This window comes from Anabrus simplex, chromosome 6, assembly GCF_040414725.1.
Source record: "Anabrus simplex isolate iqAnaSimp1 chromosome 6, ASM4041472v1, whole genome shotgun sequence".
Lineage (NCBI taxonomy): Eukaryota > Metazoa > Arthropoda > Insecta > Orthoptera > Tettigoniidae > Anabrus > Anabrus simplex.
The window spans coordinates 73,668,657-73,694,205 of NC_090270.1; the positions used below are offsets into that span (position 1 = coordinate 73,668,657).

The window sequence follows — 25,549 nt, forward strand, 5'->3', positions numbered from 1 at the left end:
GTCGCCAAATGTTTACCTGAGTTGACCTTGACACAGGAAGGGCAAGCCTGTTTTCAGTACACACCTTTGTCCATGTAGGTTAAGTTTACCCTTTTTAAACTAGCTAGCGTGATCATTAATGAAAACATCGCAAGAGCAAGGAATTCTTTATCTGCTGAATCAGTAAACACGACACTGTATAATACGAAGCACAACATGCACCAAGAGGACAGTAACAAGAAACTGCCACCAAGTGACGTCAGTGATAGTGCTACCAGTGTGTGTAAGCAAGAACAGTCAGCACCAAGTCTATTTCTAAACTTAAGACCAATTGTGTTGCTTCGTTCTTGTATAGGTTGCCGTTGGAAACCGAAAAGTCGAAATACTCATCATTCTCTACATCTGAGAACATGGCAACTTAGGAACTGCTACTCGCATTATTCAGCTCTACAATCAACCACAGATTGAAAATTCAATTTACAGGTATGGTTATATTTCTTGACTAATGTAGTTCTTATACGTTCGAAAGCTAGATAGAGTCTTCGCGCCTCTAAACTGCGCACCCCACATCACTTATCCTAATCTATGCTAAATATTCCATTGTTATCTTATTCCAAAATGGCTCCTGGTTTTTTAGCCGCTAATCATCTTCAGTTCATAACAAAAAAATAATGATAAAACATTGAAGGCAATTGTAATTTAAGTGTTAAAACTCTGAGAGCTGGATTCCATAACATTAGGTGGTGATTATTGTTTTAAGAGGAAGTGCAACCAGGCAACCATCCTCTATATAACACTAATCAGAAGGAAAAATGGAAGGGATCCGACACTTCGAAAAATGAAGATATCGGCTAAAGGAAGACAAGGGGCACGAAGGGAGTGAAAATGAAAGACTCCCTAGCCCTCGCAAACCTAATAGCGTCAGGGTCGGAAAAGAACAAGAGTTGACCAAGAGAGGTCGGATAGGATAGATGAAAGTGAGGAGCTTGGCACAAGTAAGTGGAAGGAATGCCAGGACTCAGCTAAGGGCCCCGTGGTCGCCAACCCACGCTCCAAATTTCGGAGCCGCTGGGGCCCCTTTGAGTCGCCTCTTACGACAGGCAGGGGATACCGAGGGAGTTATTCTACCGCCCCCACCCACAGGGGGAAATACTTTAATTAACTGTAGGCTATAATTTATCAGTCAGTTTAGGTTTGTACATTGTTTGGTGTTGTGAACTTATGTAGAATTGTACATATCCTGATTTTAAAATATGTTCGTACAGGAAATGCACCAACTAAAAAAATGTGAGCATTCAAGTTTGTTATTGTTATTGTTATTATTATTATTATTATTATTATTATTATTATTATTATTATTATTATTATTATTATTATGTGTGCATCCATTGTAAGGCAGATCCTCCGACGAGGGCGGGCGGCATCTGCCGTGTATGGGAAACTGCGTGTTATTGAGCTGGAAGATAGTGTTTTGTGAGTTGTATGAGTTGCAAGGTTATTGGGGGTAAACACCCATCTCCTGAGCCAAGGAAATTAAGTGTTTAACATTCAAATTTCCGAGCCACCGGGAATCGAACCCTCTGAACCGAAGGTCACTGCGCTGACCATTCAGGCAAAGGATATTTCCAAAATGATAGCATTTGTTAAAAGCTATTTGTCCATTTTCAAAGTGATCAAGGTAAAACACATTTTAGTTTTTTTGTTTTTTTTTTTTTTGGTTTTGGTTTTTTTTTTTTTTTTTTGAAACGTTGCTATATAGGTTCGGGCGTGAAAGGAATACAGTTCAGTATTATTTCTGGTTTCAGTGTAATCCTTATAATTGATCGATATTTGTATTAAACCATTTAGATCTAAACTTTGTCTCATTGGTAGAAATCAATTCTTTTAATAAAAATATTTGCCCTCTGAAATATTTAATACCCAGTGCACAGCACACTGGACAGTCTGCGAGATATCGAGGGACTGTGATTGGAACTCTGTCTAGCGGTGTGACCTGGAGTTATGTCATAAGAGCACGTGCATTAGTTCGTGAAGTTTTTGGTGTTATTTATGCGTTTTGGAGTAAGTTAAATTAAGTAAATAACAGCGTGTGTCATTAATTTATATCTCATATCATGAGTGGAAAGGTATATGCTGTGTTTGGCTGGAATAGTTATGAAGTACAGAAGTATTGCGGTCTTTTTTAGGTTTCCCTCGTGACAAGGAAATGTAAGTAGATATTGTGTTTGCATATATATTCCTCCAGTGACAAAGAGATTTTTATAGTACTTCTTAAACGTCTGAGTTGCGTGACCCATATTTTAACTGGCTTAAAATATAATAAGCTAAGGTAAGGTAAGGTAAGGTAAGGGTGTATTCTGCCCGAGGGCAGGTCCGAACCTCCGCAGAGGTGTGCCTGAGCCGGAGTTTACGTACGGTAGGGTGGCCAGTTCCTTTCCGCTCCTCCATTCCTTTACCCCCACCAACAGCGCGTGGCATTCCATCCAAATCTCGACCACGCCCAATGTTACTTAACTTCGGAGATTTCACGGGATCCGGTGTTTCAACACGGCTACGGCCGTTGGCAAAATATAATAAGCTTCTTTCATTGAATAGTGGAGCATTGAACCTTCAAAACCAATGTGTTGTAGGTTGAATCTGTGTGTTCTGAAATGTTAGAGAAGTGACTTGGATAAGGTATACAAGAAAGAAGGGACGTTATGGTTGAATAAGTATTACAAGATCTGTTCAGATCATTTCCAGGTCAGCGGCTTCAGAAATCTCGGACAATACAGCCAAGGGGGGCTTTAAATTCCAAATGGGTCTCCTCATCTTAAAGCCGGGATCTGTAACTACACAGAATCTCCCAGAAAATAAAACATCAAGTGCTACCGCTCGTTCTAAAAGGGGTAGTCCTTCCAATAGAAAAAGACAGAAATCTGTCGATCTGTTCACTGCCAAGTGTCTTAATGTGATGGTACAATGCTTTATAATGAGGAAAAAGACAAATCTAACCCTAAACGGTCAAGCAGGAATGCTATAGCACAAACGTTATTGCATGAATGTAAGATCAAACCCTTTCACAGCAGTGCACTTCATATCTTGAATATATACCTAATTCAGTCTTTAAATAATAACCTGCTAAGTAATTCTTCTTTCATTTATCCAGAATCGCTTCAGCAACTTTGAAGTTAATATCTTAATAACACTTTCTTTCTAGACGTAATTTATTTATCCATTTCCGTTTATGATTTTACTTTGATATTTGAATTTGGCGCGAGATTCCAGGTCACGCCACTACGAGCGCCACTTGCGAATTGTCTCCCATTTTAACGAGGTTCCTCTTGAAAAAACGATCCGTTTGCAGTCCCTGCACAACATATAAGCATCGTGGGTGTTGTTTTGAATGACTTATATGTTGTCCAGATCCTTGACTGAATGGTCAGCTTAGTCATCTTAATTAAGGAACAGTCCCAGCATTTGACAGGTGTGAAAATAGGAAATCACTGAAAACCATTTTTCAGGGCTGGTGGACCCACTATCTCTCGAAACCTAACTGTAGTACGATGAAGCGCAAACTGATTTGTGGAACTTTTGCCTAATGGGAGTTCAATGAGGCCCAAACTCATCTGAAAGGTTTCACCTAACATGACTGCGTTGAAGCAAAATTAATGTGATACCACCCTGAAAACTGTAAATTTCTAACAAAAGCATACAGAAAGCAGAAGATTTGTTAAACCAGTCAACGGAAGAAAAAAAGATTAAGTCACAGACGTTCGGTTTTCGTTGTTGTATTTGATGGAAATAAAACACAGCAAACAAGCAAAAACATCAGATGGGAGATAGTGCTAAAAGGTGCTGACATTGAGTTAAGGTGATGGCATTGAGAAAAGATGCAGATAGGTGCAACCAAAATACAGTTAAGATTGTTTATATTATGTTTTCCTTGTAAGAGAAGTCATTAGCGAAACATTATTTAAGTGCAGCACTAAAATTCCTAGCTTTAGGAATGACCCTATATATCCAGTATAAGTAATCAGATACAACGCTCGGTGTTGGCTGGCGAATCTTCATGTCAGCAGCTAGGCGCAGGGACGGCGAACCTATGATAAGCGTACCGCTAGGTGACACGCGAACATGACTTCTGTCGTACGTCAGACAATATGTTAATGTTTTTAAAATCTAATTAAGTAGATCGAGAATCTAGCAATATAACATATCTTAACATTACGCTTTAATAAAGATGTCTCAATTACGTCTATGGCCATATATTTTACTAATTTTATTACGTGGTTAAGTTGACAGCAGTGAGGTTAGGCACTGTTAAGATGGTTAGCGACGTACTCTTGTCCGAAAAACTGAGGTTAGGGTCCGTCAAAATGACAGCTGTCAAAATGCACGTGGCTTTGTTTACAAACAATAGCACGTGGTCGTGACGTCATGACTCCCATAGCTCTTACTACTAATGTACCTTATTCTTAAAATGTACCTGTTTTGAATGTACTTGTCAGTGATGTTCGCAAAATAAACTCATGAAACATTCAGTCGAATGGACTTATATGTAATGCAATCCCTCCTCCCCATGGCACTACAGCCTTGGCCTACCAAGCGACCGCTGCTCATCCCGCAAGCCTGCAGATTACGCGGTGTCGTGTGGTCAGCACTACGAATCCTCTCGGCCGTTATTCTTGGCATTCTAGATCGGGATTTAATGCAATATAATACCTAAATGAAGTCGAATGAGAGGTTTCGCGATGATTTTAAAGGAAAATAACCCATGAAGCACTAGGCAGTGAAAAGTAGTAAACAAGATCTTATTTGACACGCTAGTCGGTAAGCTAGGGTGTACTGGCTGCCCTTCCACATGGGCACTTACCATCGACGGTGAAGTTGTATGCATCACGAACGATTGTACCATTTGCTGCACTCAAGGTATGGCCGTACAATCTCAGTTGCTCTTCTCGCATTTTCTCAAGAATGAGAACAACTCCCATCTTCTCCCTATCAGTGTGTTGGTGTTGCATGAAGTGTTTGGGCACTCGGTCCTTTCAATGAATGGCTAGCTCTCGGCCCCGTACAACGCCGCTGGACGGACTATAGTGCGGTACACCTTTGATCTGAGATGTAGGCAACAGGTTTTTAAATCTTCTTCTTCTTCGTAATCCGTTTACCCTCCAGGGTTGGTTTCTTTCTGGGACTCGGTGAGGGATCGCACCTCTACCGCCTCAAGAGCAGTGTCCTGGAGCGTGAGACTTGGGTTCGTGGATACAACTGGGAAGGAAGACCAGTACCTCCGCCAGGCGGCCTCACCTGCTATGCTGAACAGGGGTCTTGTAGGGGGATGGGAAGATTGGAAGGGATAGACAAGGAAGAGAAAGGAAATGGCCGTGACCTTAAGATAGGTACCATTCCGGCATTTGCATGGAGGAGAAGTGGGAAACCACGGAAAACCATTCCGAGGATGGCTGAGGAAGGAATCGAACCCCGCGTGTACTCGCTTGACCTCCCGAGTCTGAGTGGACCCCGTTCCAGCCCTCATAACACTTTTCGAATATCGTGGCAGAGCTGGGAATCGAATACGGGCCTCCGGGGGTGGCAGTTAATCACACTAACCACTACACCACAGAGGCGGATTTTTAATTAATACATTATTATTTAAGGGTGTATTCTGCCCGAAGGCAGGTCCGAACCTCCGCAGAGGTTTGCCTGAGCCGGAGTTTACGTGCGGTAGGGTGGCCAGTTCCTTTCCGCTCCTCCATTCTCCTACCCCCACCAACAGCGCGTGGCAACCAATCCAAATCTTGAAAACGCCCAATGTTGCTTAACTTCGGAGATCTCACGGTATCCGGTGTTTCAACACGGCTACGGCCGTTGGCACATTGTTATTTAAAAATTATAAACAACTAAATAGAGGGTTATTTTGTCCGACTCGTTGGCTGAATGGTCAGGGGATCCCGGGTTCGATCCCCAGTCCGGTCGGGTATTTTGATCGCGTCTGATTAATTATTTTGGCTCGGGGACTGTATTTGTGTTTGTCCCAACAATTTCCTCTTCGTATTCAGACAACGTACTACACTACCACCCACCACAGAAACACGAAATAGTGATTACATCCCTCCGTATAGGGTTGGCGTCAGGAAGGGCATCCGGCCGTAAAACAGGGACAAATCCACATGTGCTGCACAGTTCACACCCGCGACCCCACAGATGCTGGAAAAGCGGAAGAAGAATAAGACAAAGAAGAAATTGAGCTTTATTTTGAGGAAAATAATGAAAGCATAAAATGTTTTAATTTAACACAACCGCCGGGCTGAGTAGCTCAGATGGCAGATCGCTGGCCTCTGACTCCAAACTGGCAGGTTCGAATCTGGCTCAGACCGGTGGTATGGCTATGTTTGTTTTGACTGGATTTACAACCATCGGAGGTCAAGTGTTTCAGGTCCGACTCGCTGGTTGAATGGTCAGCGTACTGGCCTTCGGTTCAGAGGGTCCCGGGTTCGATTCCCATCCAGATCGGAGATTTTAATCGCTTTTTCCTCGGGGACTGGATGTATGCGTTCGTCCCAACACTCTTCTCATCATATTCAGACAACATACCACACTACCAACCACCACAGAAACACGCAATAGTCCTTACATCCCTCCATATAGGGTTGGCGTCAGGAAGGCCATCCGGCCGTAAAGCAGGGCCAAATCCACATGTGCGACGCAGTTCGCACCTGCGACCCCACAGGTGTGGGAAAAAGTGGTAGGAAAAGAATAATAATAAAAAGAATGTCAAGTGTTTCAGATTTGCGTATCAAAATAATCATGGCCATTTTGCAAGCAGAGAAGAAAGATAATGATCCCGATATCAGTGTTCTTATGACAGGCATGTTTCCCGACGCTAAGGTCAAGGCCAGTTATGTTTCTGTATGAATAACAGCATATTCATTTAGGTTGGAGTGAAGTGCTGCCGCTCTAGGGATTTTCGAGGACAGATGGCAATACCAGCAAAATTAAACTGACGTGATCTCTGAATTGGAAGATTTTAGTAAAACCTTTTTATGAGACAGTAATTTTAATAAATTCTTAAGTAGTAGACAAAAATGACATTTTAAGAAAATTGTAAACAAAATAGTGGAGTTTTCGTGTTCTTTTATGGCATTTATGGTATAATTTATTTTAATTATGACACATATTAGATTTCCATTAAGAGATGTTTAGAACTTTGGTGTTTGATGTATAATAATAAGTAAAATTGGTAGTGAAAGAAAACCTCTGAGGAAGAGGACAGTCCACGAAATATGTACGGTGTATGAGGTGATAAAGGTACATTTATTGGAGCAGTGGCGAATGATGCAGGCTCATGTGTTTGAGTCATCAGTCCATAGACTGGTTTGATGCAGCCATCCATGTCACCCTATCCTGTGCTAACCTTTTCATTTCTACGTAACTATTGCATCCTACATCTGCTCTAATCTGCTTGTCATATTCATAACTAGATCTACCCCTACCGTTCTTACCACCTACACTTCCTTCAAAAACCAACTGTACCGGGCTAGTTGGCAGCCCTGAAGATGGTTTTCCGTGGTTTTCCATTTTCACACCAGGCGAATGCTGGGGCTGTACCTTAATTAAGGCCACGGCCGCTTCCTTCCAACTCCTAGGCCTGTCCTATTCCATCGTCGCCATAAGACCTATCTGTGTCGGTGCGACGTAAAGCCCCTAGCAAAAAAAAAAAAAAAAAAAAAAAAAACCCAACTGCACAAGTCCTGCGTGTCTTCAGATGTGTTCTATCTTTCTATTTCTTCTTCTCGTCAAATTTAGCCAAATCGATCTCCTCTCGCCAATTCGTTTCAGTATCTCTTCATTTGTGATTCGATCTATCCATCTCACCTTCATCATTCTTCTGTAACACCACATTTCAAAAACTTCTATTCTCCTTCTTTCTGAGCTAGTTATCGTCCATGTTTCACTTCCATAAAATGTCACGCTCCACACGAAAGTCTTCAAAAACATCTTTCTAATTCTTATATAAATGTTTGAAGTGAGCAAATTTCTTTTCTTAAGAAAGTTCTTCCTTGCTTGTGCTAATCTGCATTTTATGTCCTCCTTACTTCTGCCATAGTTAGTTATTTTACTACCCAAGTAACAATATTCATCTACTTCCTTTAAGACTTCATTTCCTAATTTAATATTTCCTGCATCACCTGCCTTCGTTCGACTGCACTCCATTACTTTTGTTTTGGACTTATTTATTTTCATCTTTTACTCCTTACCCAAGACTTTGTCCATCCCATTCAGCAGCTTCTCGAGATCTTCTGCAGTCTCAGATAAAATAACAATATCATCGGCAAATCTCAAGGTTTTGATTTCCTCTCCTTGGATTGTGATTCCCTTTCCAAATTCCTCTTTGATTTCCTTTACTGCTTGTTCTATGTAAACATTGAAAAGGAGGGGGAGGGCAAACTGCAGCCTTGCCTCACTCATTTCTGGATTGCTGCTTCTTTTTCAAAGCCCTCGATTCTTATCACTGTAGACTGATTTTTATACAGATTGTAGATAATTCTTCGTTCTCGGTATCTGATCCCAATCACCTTCAGAATCTTAAATATCTTGGTCCAATCAACATTATCGAATGCCTTTCCAAGATCTACGATGCCATGTACGTGGGCTTGTCCTTCTTGATTCGATCCTCTAAGATCAGACGTAAAGTCAGGATTGCTTCACTTGTTCCTACATTTCTTCTGAAGCCAAATTGATCTTCTCCCAACTCAGCTTCAACTTGTTTTTCCATTCTTCTGTAAACAATACGTGCCAAAATTTTGCAGGCATGAGGTAGTAAGCTAATGGTGCGATGGTTTTCACACCTGTCAGCACCAGCTTTCTTGGGAATAGGTATAACAACATTCTGCCGAAAATCGGATGGGACTTCTTCTGTCTCATACATCTTACACACTAAATGGAATAACCTTCTCCTAGGGCAGTCAGTAACTCAGAGGGAATGTCATCAATTCCAGGTGCCTTGTTTCTATTTAGGTCGCCCACAGCTCTGTCAAACTCTGACCTCAAAATTGGGTCTCCCATTTTATCAGCATTGACAGCCTCTTCTTGTTCCAGAACCAAATTATCTACATCTCCACCTTGATACAACTGTTGGATATGCTCCTGCCATCTTTCTGCTTTGTCTTCTTTCCCTAGAAGTGGCTTTCCATCTGAGCTTTTAATATTCATACACCTAGATTTCCTTTCTCCAAAGGTTTCTTTGATTTTTCCTGTATACAGCATCTACCTTTCCTAGGATCATACAACCTTCGACATCCTTGCATATCTCCTTTAGCCAGTCTTCCTTAGCTACCTTGTACTTTCTATCCACTTCATTCTTTAATCGCCTGTATTCTTTTCTGCCCTTTTCATTTCTAGCATTCTTGTATTTTCGTCGTTCATCAATCAGGTCCAGTATCTCCTGAGTTATCCACTGATTCTTAGTTGATCTTTTCTTCCTTCCTAACATTTCTTCAGCAGCCCTGCTGACTTCATTTTTCATGACTAACTACTCTCTTCCTCTATTGTGTTCCCTTCAGCCTTTTCATTTAGTCCTTCTGCAACATGTTCCTTGAAACAATCCCTCACACTCTTTTCTTTCAATTTGTCTAGATCCCATCCTTTTGCATTCTTTCCTTTCTTCAATTTCTTCGGCTTCAGATGGTATTTCATGACCAACAAGTTGTGATCAAAGTCCACGTCTGCTCCTGGGAGCAGATGCAGCCTCAACTCAAGGAAAAGCGGGCAGAGGGCGAGGTCAGCACGTTCCCTGGTAGAGAGCGGGCATCGAGACACAGTTGTTTATTAGAGTGCAGCAGCAGCAGCAGCGAATACGTTTAACAAGAATGCAGTGTCGACTTGTCTATACTTATATTATAAAGAGGAAAAATGTGTATGTTTGTTTGTAACGAATAGACTCAAAAACTACTGAACCGATTTTAAAAATTTCTTCACCTATAGAAAGCTACATTACCATAAGTAACATGGCCTGTATTTTATTTTCAAAACGATTCGCGGTAGGGGGCACGGGGGGAGATATAAAAATAATAGGCTAATATAGGTAAAATATCGAATTTGTCATATAAGGACGAGACAAAGTTCAATTTAATCCTCTTGGCGCAAAGAACGAAACTCGGTAAGCCCTACGGGCCCGAAAACCATGTTTTAAGGCCGTAAAACCAACCGTTACGGAGATATTGGCACCACACTACCTCTGCTCTAGGAATCGGATAAAAGAAATAAAAAAACTCGTGTCCTCATCCTGAGGTGGTGCAGCTCTTTTCAGGCACACCCCCATTGGAGGCGAGCTGCATGTACCGTTTCAACCACATACCAGCCCTCCTGCCAGTTTTAAATTCCTGGCAGTACCGGGAATCGAACCCGGGCCCCCGTGGACGGCAGCTAATAACACTAACCGTTACGCTACGGAGGCGGACAATAAATGAAATGAACTGCCGTAACAATGGCAACGTCAGCTCCAGGATTCTATGGCAGCGAGATTATGCATGTACGTTCGGGCATAGTTGCCAACCAAAATTGGTACACATAAGTCTTACTATCTGTTAAAAATATACTGTCGTGTAAGGCACTCATACGACTCCTTTGGGCGGGGATGGAAAGGGGGGTGAAGTATAAAAATCTTATCTTATCTTACTATATATAAAAATGGATGTATGTGTGTGTGTAAATGACACATCTCCTAAACCACTGGAGCAATTTCAATCAAACTTGGTACACGTATTACTTACTATCGGGAGACGAGCACTGTGGCGGTAAGCCATCCCTAGCGCACTTAAAAGAGGGGGTCAGAGGGGTTTGTTGTAACAATATTCGAGAATAGTGTCGAATTCATAGTTTTCGGGGTCGCTGAGTTGAAAATTAATACTCCAGAACTGTTTTAAAGTCCAAGTTCAGCCCCCCTTTTAGGTGGGAAGCGAATGGGGGGGTGAGATATACAAATAATTAAAAACAGTTTCGAATCCATAGATTTCAGGATCTCTGAGATGAATAGTAATACTCCGGACTTTTTTACAGGTCCAAGTGGGGGGCGAAGGTGTGAGATATAAAAATAATCGAAAAACTATAAATAGAATTTCTTCTTATTATTATTACTATATATAAAATGGATGTATGTGTGTGCGTGTGTGTGTGCGTGTGTGTGTGTGTGTGGGTGTGTAAATGACACATCTCCTAAACTACTGGAGCAATTTCACAAACTTGGTACACTTATCAATATTATTAGTATCAGGAGACGAACCGCGTGGGGGTAAGACACCCCTAGCACCGTTATGGGCAAGGGGCGAGAGGGTGGTATAAAATAATCTAGAATTGTATCGAATCCATAGTTTTCGTGGTTGGTTAAATGAATAGTGACACTCCGAATTTTTTAAAGTTCACGTTCAGCCTCCTTTGGGGGTGAGAGTGAGGGGGGGAGTGAGATATCAAAATAATCGAAAACAGTGTCGAATCTACAGTTTTTGGGGTCACTGAGATGAATGGTGACAATCCAGATTTTTTTATCTCTTAGGGGTGGGGGGCGAGAGGGGGACAGTCTCATTGACAGTTGAAATCCTGTACATCGTATCTATAGTGCGACGGCTAAATACATATAGTTATCACTTATTAATTTTTGACAGGATCAAATACTTCCCAGTCGATTCGAGCTTCCATAAGGACGAAGTTTTACTCGAAAATTAAATAATCTAAAACTTGAAATCAAACACATATAAATAATTCTAAAACTACATTATAGATCGTAACATATCAATCCGCAAGTCAAAAAGGAATTCTATAAAAATTCACTTCACACATAACTAACTGGTAATGCAAATCTTAAAGGGAAATATTCAGAAACTATCCGGGCAATGCCGGGTACTACAGCTAGTGTATTATAATACTGTATGAAAGGAAAGGATGAGCTAAAATGTAATACTTCACTATAATTATTCAGTTTTATTTTCCCCTTATTGTTAAGAAGGAAAATATAATTGTAAGAATAACAGCGGGTAATTCTAGAGTTGAATAATTAGAAAGAATGTTGAATTGTTAATGATGAAACATTTATTTATTTATTTATTTATTTATTTATTTATTTATTTATTTATTTATTTATTTATTTATTTATTTATTTATTTATTTATTTATTTATTTATTTATTTATTTATTTATTTATGTGTTTATTTATTTAAATATTTATGTATAAACATTGTTGAATATATTTTTGGTATAATAGCAGTTATAAAATATTTTAGATGATATTGCAATTATTTCGTATTCGACCAACTGGTTTTATATGCTCCTAATATACCATGCGTTCATTTCGAAAATGTCCTCCTTAACAACATTCAATATGTTTTAGTTTTATGGTTCATTTGAGGGTAAAAGACGTCAGTTTAGCTTTAGTGGGGGAAGTTCATAACCACTGCTGATTTAATGTGATGTATACAGGGTGGTTTTAAACAACGTGAACCGGGTATATGAGCATCAGAGTGTTGGCTATATTGATAAAGAATCTGAAAAAAGTAATTCAATATCTCGCTCCGTTGTGATTTTATCAGTTGCCGAAGTTAACCAATCGCATCGCTTCGCATGGGCTTTGCGAGGCGGCGTTGCTAAATCTGCACTGACGCTGATACACCCGGTAATATCCGACCATTCTGTATATAGGAACTATTGGATATCCACAGCGAAGCCGAATTCCACCGACGAACTTTCGGAGGTTGTTGAGGGATACCTTCTGAGTAAAGATGGCTGAAAAATAACGTAGCAGTTACTTTGTCACAGTTACATGCCCGTCACTGTTACAAAGGTAACGAGGACAAAAATTAACAGGTTACCGAGTAACGTCAACAGAATAACGTACTAGTGAAAACAGTAATTGGGAAGTGGGAACTGTCACTAGTAGCAGCTTACAGACACAGAATGTGACCTTCAGAGTTGAGATAGTACGCATGTCTTCCAAGTGAGAATGAATGGGACTTCGCAACACAGCTGTAAGAAGACAAGCTTGAAGCCGTGACCAGGCTGTGACCAATTAAAAGATGAGTAACGTTGGATGTTACTTTTCACAGTTACTTCATTGTAGCAGTGACAGATGTAGTAATTACACAAAAATAACCGTTTGTCACCACTCTACTTCTGAGTATATTGATATCAGGGACCCGTGGTCTCCGGTGGCTCGTTACAGAGTAATTGCATTTCGTTTGGTTTCTTGCTCCAGTTAACTTTGTACCTGTATCGCACTGAAAATAATATGTGCTAGCTCTTGGCATATACCGGGGTGTCGAAATTTTGTCCCGCAGGAGTTCTTTAACGTTCCGGAAGCCGACGATGCCATGATCATGGTGGTCGACATTTTGAACAATACAGGGAACAGTTCTGTATTTGTTACGTACTATACTGTACCTTAATTAAGGCCTCGATTGCATCCTTCCCATTCGTAGCCCTTTCCTAAACCCACCGTCGCCATAAGCAGTAGCGGCGACAAAGAGGGGCGACCCCCCCCCCACTTTGTGGAGAAAAAATTATTCCATTTTAGCCGTCTGAAACTAGGAATATAGGAGTATTTTTTTATAAAAGCACTTTGTACAAGCCCTGTTTTCTTATCAGCTAATTCTTTACTTTATTTTCGTTAATTATTAGCGGAAATACGCACAAAATGTCGCTCGTCGCGGCTAACTGATTTGCATAGTGCCACAGCAAGTAGTGAGGACTTTGTATATGCTGTGAGAAAGGGTACCAGGAGTATAATTTTTTGCTAAGATCTTGGACACTGAGCTATGATTCACCGACTTGCCGCGCATATTCGTCCGTCTAGCAGTCTCTTTACTGTCTATTAGTTTCCTAGTGTATGGGCCTAGTCAAATACTACATGATTTTAATTGCATAATCACGCCGTACTTCTATTTAATTGTAATAGATGTATATATTGTTCCTTTGGTGAAATTTTTATTGTATAGTCTATTATTGAATCAGAATCTCAAATTATTGCCACACTTAAGTTGGTAAAACATTTACCTCTGTGGAAATTAGCTCAGAGAGCAGAAATAATTCCCACTTTGGAGGGTTTTTTTTTTCAGTTTACATGCATACACCACGCCGTCTTCCTCCCTGCCCCCCCCCCCCACTTTTAATTCCCAATCGCCGCTACTGGCCATAAGATCTATCTGCGTCGGTGCGACGTAAGGCAGATAATTTTAAAAAATGACCATAGCAGTTAGTGATGCAGTTATCATACACTTGTCCTGCTAATTTAAAGCACGCTACTTCTGCTGGGAGAAATCAGAAAACAGAAGCAGCATGTAAAAGATTAAGCAGCTTCTGCCAGCTTGACCATGAACATGCCATCATTTTGTCTCAAAATATCCTACCCGGTATGGGAGGGGGGGGGGCACTCTATGCGGAAGTTGATGCTACGATTTTGTGAAGCCTATGCCTATAACTTTGAAACTATAACGCATATCGAAATAAGAAATACATACTTTACAGGTGCAAGAATGAAAACGACACATAATAGCCGCCAAGTTGGACGGGAAAATTATCGGTTCGTGATGGTCGCAATTATTTTTTTTGAGGGGAAATACAACTGGGCAACCATCCTCCATTAACACTAATCAGAGTGAAAAATGGAAGGGGTCCGAGAAGATAAGGTATCGGCCAAAGAAAGACAAGGGTTACAATGGGTATGAAAATGAAAGACTTCCTAGGCCTTGAATACTCTAATACCGTCGGAGTCAGAAAAGAACAAGAGTTTATCACGGGAGGTCGAATAGGACAGATGAAAGTGAGGAACCTGGCACAAGTAAGTGGAAGCAATGTCAGGTCTTCGTTAAGGGTCCCGTGATCGCCAACCCACGATGCCAAATTACGAGCCCCTAGAGCTCCTTCTAGTCACCTCCTACGACAGGCAGAGGATACCGTGAATGTTATTCTATCATCCCCACTCACAGGGGGAATCACCGATTCACCGCGTGGCAAAATTTGTCTAGTTCGTGAATGCGTACACATAGGACGGTTGGTGAGGTGCCGTTTAACAGACTACGACGATACAGTAGTGCTAATAATTAAATGTGAAAAAATATATAGCGACAAAGTATTACACTTGGACAAATATTCTCCCTACAATTTCAGGAATAGTCGAAATATATCCAAAACAAGAAAGTAAATGCTTATCGCAAACGCCTATAAAGTGATAAATTAATCCAAAAGTCCTCATACTTCAGAGGCTACTTAAGGAATATGTACTGAAAGCTCGATTTCCTCTTTTACAAGGGAACTATCGGTAAGGTCATATCGAAACCGACGATGCAATTTCGCTGAGAGGATGAGGAGACCATAAAGTAGCTATGTACAACAATTTAGTTGTCATTTATAACTTAAAGTTGTCAAAATCTTTATTCTTTTGACAACGCGGCTACTGGGTAACCCTTGCATCTTGCTAACTGGCGCGGCGCAGAGCGGAGTGGAGTTGCAGTCGTGCTGCAGAGAGATGGAAGGACTGGCAGGTAACCACACACTGAGGTCACCTTCATGTTAGGAACGAATGTGAAACCTAAATGACGTGTGTTAATTGCATGATGAAAACACCAATATTTTTGGCACCACGCACGTCGAATATGCACTTTAAGGCCAGATTGTTCTCCACAGCTTTCCGTACTTGTTTGAAGGCAATATTTTGCAAGCTCTTCGAACTCGGGAAATTTCTCCATTATGTAATTGGTTGCGAACCATGAATTTTTAATCATGTCTTTGAATCGTGGGGATGAAAATTGAAAACGAATGCATTGCATTTTCAATATGCTGTTTCTCCGACAAACATCAAACCGGAAATCTTCACAAGCCGGCAGAATGTCTGTTAAGTGCGGAAACCTTATCCGAGGACTGTATTTTTCTTGTAGTGCTGGGAGGACTCTGGAGAATTTCTATATTTTTGCCAGGAGGAATGTCTTCAAGGCAGCATTTATCACTATAAGTAGTCCAGGAATCTAACAGTAGCAAACTCGTATCTCCCGTGAAAGGGAAGAAGGCTTGTTGAAACTAATACTTTAATTCCTTTTTTCCTATTTTCACTAATGTTGTGACTGTTACAATTATATTTTCGGCATGAAACACTTCTTTGAATGCCGGTCTGAGTGGCCCAGACGACTGAGGCGCTGGCCTTCTGAACCCAACTTGGCAGGTTCGATCCTAGCTCAGTCTGGTGGTACTTGCAGATGCTCAAATACGTCAGCCTCGTGGCGGTAGATTTACTGGCACGTAAAAGAACTCCTCCGGGACTACATTTCGGCACCTCGGCGTCTCCATAAACCTTAAAAGCAGTTAGTGCGACGTAAGCAATTATTATTATTATTATTATTATTATTATTATTATTATTATTATTATTATTATTATTATTATTATTATTATTATTACGGATTTTTCCGTGCTAGTTAGAGGTGAAAGAAGGTGCTGGTTGGAATAGGTCTCAACTACAGAAGCACGAAAGATGAATTAAAATTTTAACAAGGTTATATTTTCAAAACTTAACAATGGTAGCATAGAATTTTGAGTATACAACAAATAACAAGTTAAATCAGGTACACAATTTAGAGACAATTTAACCGGTTCCCACTAGGGGAAATGACAAAGGCAATCAGGTATACAGCCGCTGTACCAAAAACCAGTTAAGTGATTTTTACATATACTGGGCTACGGCCCGAATTCATTAACTCTTGAGCTCTCAGCTCACAAACAGGGCAGAAAACCCCTAAGTACAAGGAGCACTTGCTCCTAATTACAATGTTAAAGAGCAGAACCGCTCTCAATATTACCAGCCTATCAAAGGCTACAACCTTCATTTCAGACTGCCCTCAAGGCACACTAAGAAACAGGGGTATTTGATACCCAACCTACAGGGCCTTTACATGAGGAAAACAAAACATCAGGTTAAATTACTGGCCCATAATACAAGATTGAATGGAGGCGATAAGTTGCACTCCTACACAAAGTTTTTGACTAAAACCTATGTGGCGCTAGGCCGATGATACAGGGGCTAATCCCAATCTATGGAGGTGACTAGTTGGCAAATAAGTTTAAGACTTAAAGAAGGAAGAGAAAAACGGTTACGAAAACATAGTCACCTCAAATTCAAAATGAAGGGGAGTTCGAGAGGGTGAAGCACTCTCTATCCCCGCTTTACATATTTGTAATTTGTAGATAGACAGAAAATAATTTACATTTTAAAAGAGTTGGTTACATGCTAAAGGTTTCGAACCCTCACCGAGAGTTAAACTGCTGAGCTAGCAAGAAATGAAGATGTTAACAGGCCATTACCTTGTAGATGAACTGCTGCTAGGAGAAAGAGGCGCTTCCCGCCCCCTGCTATATATGTTCACACACTGAGAAAGATGTTACTGAAGTGGCCCGGAGACAAGAAAATCAGCAGTTTTTATACCCTCGTGGAAAATTCGAGACCTTTCATGAATGATAACAACCCGCCCACAAACTTTTATTGGTCGGCTAAAGATTACAAGACAAAACTGAAGAAGAAATCTAGGATTGGTGGAAAATTAATTTAGAAAATTTAGGATTGGCTAAATTTAAAACTGGTGGAAAGAAAAGGGTTATACTGCCAACACAAAAAATGAATGAAAGAAATTTATCAAAGAACAAACTTATGAATACCAAATTTCTTCAAAAAAAACCCAGTTCCTTCACTTCGCACTAGGGTGCATAATTATAGTCATTAAGTAGTGCCATCTAGAAGAGAATGTCCACACTTCTTGCTACAGAGAAAACAAATACAAATCGAAATAGACATAGTTCAGAACACTTCAAAATTTACAGTAGAGACATCTTCCGAGAAACCGTTGAGTTAATACAGTTTGTTAAAGTTCAGGCTTCCTCCTGTAGAGGGATTTCAACTGGCGCAATATTTGAATTTGCGGCGCGGAGGTGTACCGCCCGGTACAATTATTATTATTATTATTATTATTATTATTATTATTATTATTATTATTATTATTATTATTATTATTATTAATTCTTTGAAAACTCTCGGACCAAAAGTTTCAGTTGCCTCTTGTAGTGTAATGAATAATTTCAGGAAAAGAGTACCGGCCATACTAACGGTAGGCGTCATTGTGTACGAATGGGTGAATGCACTAACATATTGAGCAACTACTTCGGTATATTTCTCACCAACGTACGATAGAGTCCTTTTCGCTTTCAGTTCGTGTACGAAACCACTCTGATCTGTATTGTTTATTGAAGAAGGGGTGAAATTTAAAAAATCGTTCTGTAGCTGCTTCCGCAAATTTCTTTGCGACTTTATATTTTCTCCTCTTCTTCTTGCAGATAAGCATTGGTTAAAATTTCTTGATTTTTCTACTTTTGATTCGGTAATTTTTCTGGAAGCAACTCAACAAACCGGTAGATGCACTGAAATTACTTTATCCCATTGAAATCTCTCTTGAACTGTACATCCCACAGTCGCAGGTGTAAATTGAAAACATTCTGCTTCAACCGTCTTGCCTCTGCAAAGCGAGAAAATAATTTCTTATAAATCAATTTCCTGTGTTCAGCGGAACTTACTGACGACGATTCTAATTGGTTCTTCCATATGTACAGTTTAGTGACGTCACCATACAACGTTTGCGAACACTGGTTAATGAAAGCCACTTCTTACCCCCCTTATTTAACTATAAATGTATAGCGTTCCTCGTGTACACAAAATCGACAGTGTGTTTCATTTCATTCTGTGGACGGGAAGCATATCTTGAACTGGTAGATATGTCAGGTGACTGCGGTGTCGCTTCACTGTTTTGACGGGCATCAGACTGGGGAGTCAAACTCGGATCCGTAACACCCCTCGTACCTGGCAATAGTGTGCTGCTTCTCCTTCAGATGATGTGTTGCTGCTTCGACTGTCACTTTTGCTATCACTGTTTCTCTCCAGACACGACTCTGAGACAATGCTGGCACGCGTGGGATGATTTACAATTAGTTCGATCACATGTAGACCCATCTCTCTTTCTTCCGAAGTTATTTTACGGGAAGAAAGGAAACCTTTTTCACGCAAATAACGTAGAATATTAGCCGGATCCATGGCTGCTCTCCCAAAAGAACATGTATGTTAACTGCCTGGCATAGAATACAGAAATCTCAAGGTAACACGCTCGCCTCAGCTGGTCACCAGGCCTGTCCAGGTCCACCTAGCCTATATGCTACTATAACGCGTGCAACCCTATTATTTAATAGTCATTTTCGTGTCGATTTCATGATCTTACAGCCCGAAATGGCAGCTAAATTCTTGTACAGCTTTCTTATAGTCCCCTCATCCTCTCATCGAAATTTCATTGACGGTTTCGATATGACCGTATTGATAGTTCCATTTTTAGTCAAACGGCCATTGTACAAGTTCTACCGTGCACCGTAAACATAGAAATAAAATGAATTGGTTTATAAAGAAAGGTCATCAGTCATATTTTTTCGAAATTGAGTTAATTGTCAGATTGGTGATACAAAGCTAGAACAGGTCGATAATTTCAAGTATTTAGGTTGTGTGTTCTCCCAGGGTGGTAATATAGTAAGTGAGATTGAATCAAGGTGTAGTAAAGCTAATGCAGTGAGCTCGCAGTTGCGATCAACAGTATTCTGTAAGAAGGAAGTCAGCTCCGGACGAAACTATCTTTACATCGGTCTGTTTTCAGACCAACTTTGCTTTACGGGAGCGAAAGCTGGGTGGACTCAGGATATCTTATTCATAAGTTAGAAGTAACAGACATGAAAGTAGCAAGAATGATTGCTGGTACAAACAGGTGGGAACAATGGCAGGAGGGTACTCAGAATGAGGAGATAAAGGCTAATTTAGGAATGAACTCGATGGATGAAGCTGTACGCATAAACCGGCTTCGGTGGTGGGGTCATGTGAGGCGAATGGAGGAGGATAGGTTACCTAGGAGAATAATGGACTCTGCTGTGGTGGGTAAGAGAAGTAGAGGGAGACCAAGACGACGATGGTTAGACTCGGTTTCTAACAATTTAAAGATAAGAGGCATAGAACTAAATGAGGCCACAACACTAGTTGCAAATCGAGGATTGTGGCGACGTTTAGTAAATTCACAGAGGCTTGCAGACTGAACGCTGAAAGGCATAACAGTCTATAATGATAATATATGTATGTATGTTGAGTTAATAGTGAATTTCTCATCTTGAATGGTCATCACATCGTTTTATTAAGAAAGGAGATCCGTCCAGCCTCTCCTTCGCTGTGATATTGTGATTGAAAAGTTAGCATTTTGTAAAGGAAGGGCATCGGTCCGGACAGGAGCCCTACTTTTACGAAATGCCCATACAGGCGCTAGGTGTTTGTCGATTGGCAGCACGCCACTCTCTTGTTTTTATGCATTGTTTTGAGGTGATTTGACTGTGTAACTGCATCACTATTATATACTGGAGTATTTTATTATTTTTCGTTATACAGAACTTATAAAACTATATGTTTTATCATGTCTGACATTTAATATTAAAAATTTCATCTTTGGTCCGTATTGAATGGAGATTAACAAACAATAAAAAAGAGTGCAATTGATCAACCTGTTTCAATACAAAGTATGCTGCTAATTTAAAATTACAACATTATTTATTTGGTACCGGTTTCAACGCCTCGAACGTCATCAGTCAAAATTGAGCAAGTAAACAAAGATATACATATGTTAAAAAACAATCTATAGACCATTAGTAGTAAAATGACAATGGTTAGGTTAAATACAAAGTGTGATGATGCTTAAGGAGAAAGTCATTCTCAAAATATTTACACAAGTTGAGGACTTGTTAGTCAATTATAAAACAGAAGGTGGAAAACCTTTACAGATATTTAAATAAGTCCTTGATCACTTTGTATAGCTTAAAATATTAAGTGTGGCGTTGTTAACCACGGAACGAGTTTTGAAAGTTATTATCAAAAACACTGACGTAACTTGTTCCTCCGTAGAGCGATGACAATAGGATGAAAATATGTGAAATTAGTAGTGACTTGTAACATCAGTCTTCATAAGGTGAAGTGTCCGAGTCGTCGGCTGAATGGTCAGCGTACTGGCCTTCGGTTCAGAGGGTCCCGGGTTCGATTCCCGGCCGGGTCGGGGATTTTAACCGTAATTGGTTAATTCCATTGGCTCGGGGGCTGGGTGTTTGTGCTGTCCCCAACATCCTTGCAACTCACACATCACACATAACACTATCCTCCACCACAATAACACACAGTTACCTACAATGGCAGATGCCGCCCACCCTCAACGGAGGGTCTGCCTTACAAGGGCTGCACCCGGCTAGAAATAGCCACACGAAATTAATTTAAAAAATTAAATAAGGTGAAGTACTGAGTCGTAGTGTGATTAAGCAAGTGGATCTTTTTACAGACGTGGATATTAAAGTTGTAAGTTCTCGATCCAATGCAGGACCTGAAGTAAGAAAAAAAAATAGAATAAGATACTGGAAAATGGGGCAAGAAATTGAATCTTTAGTAAGGGACTCACCTCAATCGGCCTGTTGTGTATTTCGAAGTCTTTTTAGAGAGGAACTAAGAGCTGGGGCTTGCTGGAAGCATGGAGCAAGGTTGAAGGAGGGAAGGGGTCAGGATGGAGGGGAAGAGGGGTGAAGGATGGGGCGGAGTCAGGCGGGCGTGGCAGGGAAGGATAACACGACAAAGTGTTGGGTATAATCTGAAAGAACAAACTGTTTTTGGGCAGTTTAACTCTATTGAAAACCGTGATAAGGACATCAAATAATATTCTCATTCAAGTTCAAATTCGGGTTAAAATATTGGTCTAAATGTATATAGCAGATTTCCTTGGTATCGAGCAAGGGGCCTCAACTCTACGTGTCCAATATCGCTAAGTCAAGATCTATTCCATTAAATTTGTGCTTATAGTCATGTATGTGCTGATGATGACGTCCGAGATGTTGAAACCGGTACCAAATAAATAATGTTGTAAATGTAAATTAGCAGCATACTTTGTATTGAAAAAGGTGGATCAATTGCACTCTTCTTTATTGTTTGTTAATGACTGACATTCACAATGTGACAGTAACGGATGGCGATTGTGTTCAACGCGATTAACAACAACAAAAAAAAAGACGAAATTTTGATCCATCACCCTGGAAGCAGAATGTGAGAAAACAACGTCGGACCAAAGGCTTGGAGTAAAAGGGACAATTATACCGGCAAAAACTGTTGGGCCTGACTGCAGGTAACCTATACTAAAACGTTACTTTACTCAATCTTTGTTTTTTTTTTTTTGTTTTTTTTTTTTTTTTTTTTTTTTTTGCTAGGGGCTTTACGTCGCACCGACACAGATAGGTCTTACGGCGACGATGGGATAGGAAAGGCCTAGGAGTTGGAAGGAAGCGGCCGTGGCCTTATTTAAGGTACAGCCCCAGCATTTGCCTGGTGTGAAAATGGGAAACCACGGAAAACCATCTTCAGGGCTGCCGATAGTCGGATTCGAACCTACTATCTCCCGGATGCAAACTCACAACCGCGCGCCTTTACGCGCACGGCCAACTCGCCCGGTTTTACTCAATCTAGTATACTGTAAGATATACCCATCCTAACTTGCTAGTGTGGTTAGGGAACGACTTTAATTCACTATTTTGTTTCTGTTACATCCCAGGTGCAAGAAGAAATGTATGCAGAAACTGCCTGCTGGTGAAATATTATCGATTTATAGGCAGGTTTCTAACATGGACAGCAAGGATGAACAAGACACATTCTTACAAGGTCTCATTGATAGTCATCCTGTTGCCCGGCGTCGTAAACGAGTGGAGGGTAGTACACGAGCAGTTACATCCACATTCAAATATCATGTAATAGAGGGTGAACAACGAATAGATGTATGTTTTAATGCAGGGCCTCTCAGAGTGCATGCGCCTGGTGCATGCACTGTGCACGGTGCAAGAAACAACTTCGCTTGGTTGACCAGAGTGCAGACCCCCACTCCTCGATTTGGAGCGATAGCGCGGTCTCTCTCTTTCCCCACGCCTGTCTCGCTCGCTCCCCCTGTCTCCCTCTTCCTCACTTGCTCCGTAACGCTCCAAATCCGAGCCGAGTTGAGCCGAGTTGAGCCGAGTTGAGCCGAGCTTAGCCGAGTAGCCCAGAGACGAAGCGTCGGTCCGAGCCGAGCCGAGCGGGACCGATGCACAGTGCACGGAGCTCTTGCGCCTCGATTCGCACGCGTGAGATTTTGGGCGTTTGAGAGTCCCTTTTTTAATGTGAGAAGACTTCAGAGATTTCTGCTACTTAGTCAGATTCCAAAGGACTTACGAGGAAAGAACTCCAAACAGTTTGCTTTACCACCAGAAACATTACTGCTTGTCATAGAGCATATTGCGAGTTTCCCATTGTATAAACGCCTTTATCTGGGCCTGTAATTAAATATTTTGATGAAAGGCTTAACGTTAAAGAATTATATAGTACGTTTAAATTGAAACACCCAGATGTTAAAATTGGCTTCACATCGTACTATTAGTACTTCAATACCAACGAGCTAGAATAATATAGAGAGGCGGAAGCGCTGCCTGGGTGAACCTAATAGAACGAACGTCCGCCATGTTTCCTGTGGTCACACAAGCAAAGGGGCATGGCCTTTAAATGACGAAAAGTGTAGAAAATGCGCATTTTAGAATCGCCGGGGGAGAATTAAAGACCGTTGCCGAAAGCTTGAAGCATGAAAGCGAATGCCGCCACTTTATCATATTGCGGCACGAGGCCAACATCACGATCACTTGATTGTAGGGTAGTTCGAAATCATCGCACAGTGACATACGAATAGGCCTCGAAATCGGAACAAGAGCGTTACCCTGCTTGGCTGTTGTGGTTAAGCGTAAATTAGAATAAAAACGATGGACATAAATATTTATGACAGGAAACCTTAAAATCATAGGGACCTACAATAGGTTACAACCTCATTCTGTTCATATTTTTAAAATTATTGCATCCTCATGAGTACTGTGTTCCTTTCTTAATCTGTTTACCCTCCCGGGTTGGTTTTTCCCACGGACTCAGCGACGGATCCCACCTCTGCCACCTCAAGGACAGTGTTCTGGAGCTTGAAACATTGGGTCGGGGGATACGACTATGAGGGAGGGTTGCACCTGCTATGCTGAACAGGGGCCTTGTGGGGGGGAGAAGGAAGCGGCCGTGGCCTTAAGTTAGGTACCATCCCGGCATTTGCCTGGAGGAGAAGTGGGAAACCACGGAAAATCACTTCGAGGATGGCTGAGGTGGGAGTCGAACCCACTTCTACTCAGTTGACCTCCCCAGGCTGATAGAATCCCGTTACAGCCCTCGTGCCCCTTTTCAAATTTCGTGGCGGAGCTGGGAATCGAACCCGGGCTTCCAGGGGTGGCAGCTGCTCACGCTAACCAGTGCACCACAGAGGCGGCCCATGAATACTTTACCACAATAATCGTTTAGTGTAATTATTTATTATAATATAGGGGGATATCATGTTTCTCCCATTACCCTATCTTACTGGGATTACTAGCTGAAAGGTAAGCTTGAAACTTGTCCATTATGAAGTGTAGCAAATTTTTAAAAACCAAGGCAACAGACATCTACAATAAAGGCTGTATACATTTCAAAAATAGCAGTAAAATACTGTATTTACCATACTTGGTGTACGTTTGAACGAAATAAGTGATTTTTTGTGGTTACGTTTTCTTGGTGGTGGGCGCTCCATTTCCTTTATTTGTAAATGTGAATGAAAATTAAATAGGGTTGGAAATGTACAGAGCATAAGCAACTGAATTGAGTGGGATACCATTTACCTCTTTTCGCCCTCACAACGCATTGTTCGGTTAATTCCTTGTTCTTTAAACTAAATCTGAAACAAAATTCGACAAATAATTACCGTGGCTATCCGTACTTTCGCTAAGTAAACAATAAAATGGATTTAATTACAAACAGAAATTACAAAAGGAATCTCTGCTATAATTCAGTAATACTTACTTAAAGTACGATATATCCTTGGTTTTATTACTCCGATTAGTACAACCATACGCTGAGCTTACGGCTGGCATTCTTGAAAGCGAGAATCTATGTTTTCACTTCTTAAAACTTAGGGAATTAAATTGGCATGCACGATCTCCCTGTCACCTCAACATACAGTATGCTCTCGCGCCAATTCGCTTTGTTTTGACAACTGTTAACATGGCTGCCCCTTATCAACTTGCTTCAAGCAGGGAGCGCTGATGTCAGGTATACAGCCCCTCTATGTTATTCTAGCTCATTGTTCAAAACACAATTCAACCTGAAATTTGGTCAGCCTCAAGTTGATTACTGCAGTATTTGTGAGGCTCTGAAAATCAAATTAAAGAGCTCGCATTTGAGCGATGCAGCGAAAAGAACTGCTTCCGGTGAGATGATAGTAGTATACACCAGCGGTGAGCAAAGAAATTTTATAACAGATTAAAGCAGGAGTCAGAAAGGAAAGAAAATGAAAGCAAGATTCATGCCATTAGCCTAGATTATAAGCAAAATTTATGTGTACTAGTAATTCCCGTTCAGGAAACATACTACTTATGTCA

General features: G+C 40.9%; 1 protein-coding gene across 1 annotated transcript in view; it reads left to right on the top strand.

The window, feature by feature from the left end:
- The first annotated feature begins 221 nt into the window (after positions 1-221).
- Positions 222-25,549, top strand: part of LOC136876144 (protein yellow) — a 38,615-nt gene continuing 13,287 nt past the window's right edge. Inside the window, exon 1 of the mRNA XM_067149852.2 lies at positions 222-462. The gene's annotated coding sequence lies outside the window, so the exon portion shown is untranslated. The remainder of the gene's footprint in view (positions 463-25,549) is intronic.